Source organism: Artibeus jamaicensis, unplaced genomic scaffold, assembly GCF_021234435.1.
Source record: "Artibeus jamaicensis isolate MK-2021 breed Jamaican fruit bat unplaced genomic scaffold, CSHL_Jam_final contig_685, whole genome shotgun sequence".
In the NCBI taxonomy this organism is placed as follows: domain Eukaryota; kingdom Metazoa; phylum Chordata; class Mammalia; order Chiroptera; family Phyllostomidae; genus Artibeus; species Artibeus jamaicensis.
Window position 1 is genome coordinate 20,064,860 of NW_026521924.1, and position 6,000 is coordinate 20,070,859.

Below are 6,000 nucleotides of genomic sequence, written 5' to 3' on the forward strand. Positions count from 1 at the left end.
ACCAAGGATAAAAGAATGAATGATGGCGTAAAGGGCAGGGACTGAGACTCTGGCTGCCTGCAAGGAGGAAGCACCGCCATAGATGGGGCCCTGGGCCCTTCCTGTCCTCCAAGTCCCTCGTAGTCCACTGTCTGGAGGGGCCGGGACCCAGCCCGGCCTGACAGCCCTCAGAGGCGCGGACACAAAAACAGCTTGAGTCAGGGTGAAAGCAGGGGTTCTGGGAGCCCTGAACTGAGTTATGTCTCTGAGGGTCCCCGACGCTTTCAGGAGGAGCAGCCGTGGCCCGGAAATGAAAGAGCAGGTGGAACGTTACCAGATAAGAAGAGGGTTTTCAGGAGAGGGGGTGAGCAGGCAGGGACACGGAGCTGGGGCCCTTGCAGACCCCAATCCAGTTCACTGTCACCACAACCCTATGCAGGGCAAGTTGCCACCCCCCTTTTATAGATGAGAAAACTAAGACTCAGAAGAGGAAGGAAGCTGGACGGTCACACAGCTATTCTGGGCAAGAGCTGAGACTTGAACTGAAAGCCCCAGAGTGGTCGAGATATATCCCAACATTCTGGTGGGCAGGTCCTGAGAAGTCCACCTGGCAGGCAGGAGGGGGCACGGAGAGGAAACTGTCAAGAGACACACAGAAACACGTGCAGGCATTGCAGAGTAGGTCATTCTTCCTGGGGCATCATGGAGGGCATGATGGAGGAGGTGGCATTTAAAGTCAACCCTGAAGGGTGATGAGCTTTGATGGGTAGAGAACTGGGGGGATGTTGCGGAGAGCAGAGGCGTGTTGGCGGGAGTATCCGGTGAGCAGAGGGGGCGGGGCAGGAAATAGGGAGAGGAGGTAGGGAAAAGGTGACTGGGTGGCAGGCAGGAGTCAGGAATGTTAGGATGTCAAGGCCAAGCACGTGTACTCTGTTTGGAAGACCCAGAGGGGGCCTGGGAAGGTTCTGACCGAGAAAGACAGTGATGTGAATGACTGAAGGACGCCCCTGGTTTGCACATGACGGGTAGCAGGCAATGGCCAGGAGGCTGGAAGAGCGGGTGAGGGGCTGGTACTGTTTGTAGGCCAGTCATGGTGGGGGCCTCAAGCAGGGCTTGACCTTGGGGTGGAAAGGAGAAGACATATTTGAGAGCTGTGATGGCGTTAGAGTGGGTGGACTTGGTCCCGGAGAAAGCGGCTGAAAGCAGAGGCTGGATCCCCTAGAGGGTCATTGCCTTGGCCACCTCGTCTGGCCAGAGACTAATTAATGCCTCTCTCCGCCCGTCCAGCTGCCAACCCACCCACTCAGCCTTCCTCCGGTCCGGCAGGCCTCAGTCCATCTTCGGGCCAGCCCCGCTCTGTTCGGGTGGGGGGCGGGGACCGGGATGCCGGGGCTGGTCCCCCACTCTCTGGAGCACTTCATGGTCTCCCGGGGACATCATGTGACAAGAGGCGCCCACAGCCCAGTGTGCCCAGCACCTTCGGGAAGCAGGGCAGAGGGGTGGGGGGAGGCAAGAGGCAGGAGGGGCTCAGCCCAGCCCCCATCGGGATGGTGGGTCTACAATGTCATCACCCCAGACAAAGGAGAGCACGTTATTAGTGTTATTAATGGTCATTCATCTAATTAAATAGCAATTACCATTAAGAACACAACAATAAAAATGCCACCTTGCATTGAAATGTGTCTTCTCTGGCACCCTTACGAGTGATTTCCCATGAGCCCAGCCTACCCCTTTCTGTGGCATGGTGCACACAGTAGGTACACAGCCAACCCTTGTGCTTCAGAGTCACAGCTGGGACCACGACTTTCAACTCACTTCATTTCTAAAATGGGCAAACTAAGGCCCAGGAAGGGGACAGGCCCTGGGGTCACCCTCAGGTCTGTGGCGAAGGCAAATTTAAGGCAAGAAGCCCAGTTCCCAGTCGCCCCCCGATACCCCTTTTCGAGCAGCCGTTTCTTGGGTTTGTTGGGGTTTTTTTTCCCTAGGAAAAACAGCTGTCAGAGGCAGCCATCCTGTTACCATTAAACAAGGCAAATTCTATCGGAACAGAATCGGAGACACCCCTGGACACCTAATTACACAGTCTGGAACGAGAGGCACAGGCAGGGAAATAGAAATATGAACCCACAGCGCAGCAGACGGCTGAGACGCCCAGCCCTCCCCTCTGCCAGGAGCTGTCGCTTCCCCGAGGCCGCAGGACAAGACGCGTCTCCAGGTGCTTGCATAGGGTCCCCGCTCGGGTGAGCCCCTGGAGCCCTGCACGCACACCGCCCGCTGCCCCCCCCCCGCCGGCCAGGGCTCTGAGACTCACCGGCATCTGGTGGGAGCGGGAGCCCTCGGAGCCTCGTCCCACCCCGCGGAGAACGGGTGTCATGTCAGGCGCCCAGAGGCCCCACGGGCCTGGAGACCACCCCTCCTCTATCCAGCTGCTGCCCCTCGTCTGGCCAGGCCCCCACCCGGGGGTTGTCCTAGGAGGCTTTGTGCCATTAATCTGTTAGATGCAGGGACTGCTGTCCCCTACCGGGACAGTGTGCGATTGGACATCGGGCAGGACGGCGGAGGCAGGGCCCCTGCCTGCTTCTATTTCCATGTCCCCCTGTGAGGGCAGGCACCAGGGCAGGCGGCAGTGAGGAGCTGAATTCAAAATTCATCCCGCCGTATTTACCCAGTTTCCCCCACGTGCCCACGCCGGGCTCCGGGGAGACGAGGGAGCAGGACAGAGATCCTGTTCCCGGCGAGCTAATGAGTGGGGAAGACAGACACGCGGCCAGCTAACCCAGCCAAAAAAAAGAGAATCGAATGATCTCATCTCAGACAGAAAAAGTGAGATAAAGGAAGTAAACAAGGTGTGAGGTAAAGGGCAAAAAGTGTCTACTGTGGCGGGGGAGTGTCTACTGGAGAGAAGATGGTTCTAGAAGGCCTCTCTGGGGAGGTGTTGGAGCCGAGACCTAAACGGTGAGCAGGAAGGGGCAAGGGTGGAGCTGAGGAAGGTCCAGGCAGCGGGGACAGTGCAAACTGAAGGAGCCAACGGTGGATGTGTAAAGAGCAGACCAGAGAGGTGTGCGGACGGGGGTCTGGGCCGGCCTGGGGCCAGGGCAGAGCAGGAGACGCCTGGCTCTCCACCGCAGGGGCTCGCATCGCATTTGTGAAGCTCACAGGCCCCTCCAGGAGTCCCAGGTGCCCGCCCCCCGCCCTGTTGGCTCCTCCCTCCACCCTCCCACCCCACGGCTGCTCCCTGCCTCTCCCACAGCTGGCCTCCCCGAAGGTGACTTTGCTCTATTATTTATTGTTAGTATTTTCGGTGTGCCATTAATAATCATTACCCCCTCTCCTCCTTCCCTGCTTTTCATTTCCACAGTTGGTTTGGTCGTCAACCTGGGGCAAGGGACCTAAGAAAAAAGTCACCAGGTCTTCTGAGTCTCAGGGTCTCTGTCCGTGAATGGAGAACGTGACACCCACCCAGGGCCTGAGGTTCTGACTCCGGCTTTCATGCCGTGTGACCTGGAGCGAGTCCCTGGTCTCCCTGGGCCCCCCTTTCCACTACAAACGCCATGGCAGAGATAGTCACCTCCATTCCATCCGCCATGTGGCTTCCCACGCACTGGCTCACTGATGTCACACACAGCCCTGCAAGACGGGATTATTACCCCACCAGCCTCTTCCAGATACAACCTGGGCCCGGCGGGGCCCAGGTCTCAGCCAAGAACCCATGGCCAGGAAGTGGTGCAGCGGGATCAGCACCCCGGCCCCGCCCTGGCCAGTGTGGCTCAGCTGCCTGGGCCTCATCCTGCAAAGTGAAGGTTTGGTTCCCAGTCAGGGCACTTGCCTGGGTTGCGGGTTCCGGCCCTGGTTGTGGGCACTGGGGGTAGTGCAGGGGGCAACGGATCCATGTTTCTCTCCCTCTCTTTCTCCCTCCCTTCCCCCCTCTCTAAAAAAGAGAGAAAGAAAACCTTTGAGGGAAAATGCCTGGCTGAAATTACACAGTAGCGATGCTCTAACACAAATTTGCCAGTTCTGGTGGGTGTGCTGTGGTCATACAAGAATACGTCTTTGTTTTAGAAAAAGCACACACTGAAATATCAGGAGGTGCTGGCGCACTGTGCTTGCGACTTCTCTGTAAGCTCCAAATTTAAAAATTCAGAACATTCAAAATACGGAAACAAAAAAACAAACAAACAAGGCTTAGGCCAGAGCCCAGGCCGGGCACGGCTGGGCAGCCACTGGTGGGGACGCCACTGTGCCCCTCGCTTCGCAAACGGGAAGCCAAGGTGGTCCAGTTGTTTTCCGAGGCCACACAGCCTGACGGCGGCAGGATGCCAGAACTGCCCGCCCGGTGAGGCGGGGAGACAGGGCATCTGCCAGGGACTGGGGTGCACAGGGGCAGGGGCCTTGTGGCCAGGTGGCTGGGCAGGAAAGCCCACGGGGTGGGGGGCAGGAGTGCTGGATGCCCGGCTGCTGGGGGACAGGGCACCAAAGGGCCAAGCGGTCTCCCTGCCCCTCAGCCTGCGCTGCGGGGGAGGGGAGCCCAGAGCTCCCGCCTAGGTCAAGGTTGATCGATCCCCCACGGTCCCAGGGGCTGGTCCCCGTACCCGCACCTCGAGCTGCTGCGTGTTTTCTTGTCTCTGATTGTAAACAGATTTGACTAAAGAGGTAAATTAGAAGTTAATTAGAGAGAACATGATTGATGAGGTAGTTTGCAGTGACTGGAGGTGTGGAAAGGAGGGGGCTCCCCACAAGGAGGTGAGGGAGGGAGGGAGCGGAAAGAGAATTCGCAGGCCCGTGGACTGGAGGAGGCACGGGGCCTGGGAAGGGGCCCACTGAAGCCCGCCCTCTCTCCCAGGCTCCAGGGTCATGGCCGGAGCCCCCCAGACACAAGGGCCCAGGAGAGCAGCCCACAAGACCCTGTCACTGGGAACCAGGCCCTGGCTGGACTCGGGGGCTGGGGGGTGTGAAGCAGCCGCTCTGGCCTGTGTCTGGCGGGAATTTTTCTCCCGGGTGTGCAGGCTGGGCGGGGAAGATGCTGATGCTTGTCAAACACTCACACAGCTCCAGGCCCTGCGTATCTTTTCAAAACCTTGCAAGGTCGGGCGCCGTACGACTGTTTTCTAGAATAGGTGCTCTGGGAGACTGAGAGAGCTGAACCAAGGTCACACAGCTCATGATGGAACTGAGACTGGCCTCTGGAGCCTGTGCCTGTCTGAATTCCAGGCAGGGTGAGGGTCCTTCCTACTGCAGCCCCGCTTGCAGACCTCCAGCAATGGTGAGCTCACTCCTCCTCCTCACCCCAGGCAGGACAGCTTCTTCCCAGGCAGCCTGTGCTGCGGCAGGACAGCTTTCACTATAGGAACGCATGTCCTTGTGTGGACCTTGCCTGACGCTCTCCAGCTCCCCCTTCAGGGCCCAACCCTGCCCCTTGCCCAGTTCCTTCACACCCCAGAAGAGAGACCTCTGGGTGGGGAGGAACCTTAGAGGTCTCACCGAACTCATTTTACTGGGAAACTGAGGCCCAGAGAGGGACCAAAACACCAGAGTGACACAAGGAGCTGGTGTGTCACGGTAGGGCCATCAGGCCCTGCCCCGCGTCCCCTGCACCCTGGACTGAATTGCTGCTCTTCCGTCATTATCCCCTTACTTTCCTCCCTCCATCACTCAGGGACATGCTCTGAGGCCCCACCACGTACTGGGCTCAGACAACAGCAGTGTGGGAAAGCAGACCCGCCTTGGGTGCTCACGGCCCAGTCAGGGGTGTCGGGGCTGTGAGGGACAGGGGGGAGGGGGAGCGCCCGTGATGGGGACGGCTGGCTCCTCCTCCGGGAAGGGGCGCTGGAGTCAGGTCTGGTGTGAGGGTTTTTCGGACAAAGGAGACTGTGATGGGAGGGAGCGTGGTACATTCTAGAAACTGCCAGAAGGCAAAGTGGCTGGAAGGGAGAGTTGGGTGGGAAGTGAGGTCACAGAAGGAAACTGTTTAGACTTTATTCTAAGCAATAGACACCATTTAGAGTTTTAAGTGTCGTAGAAGAG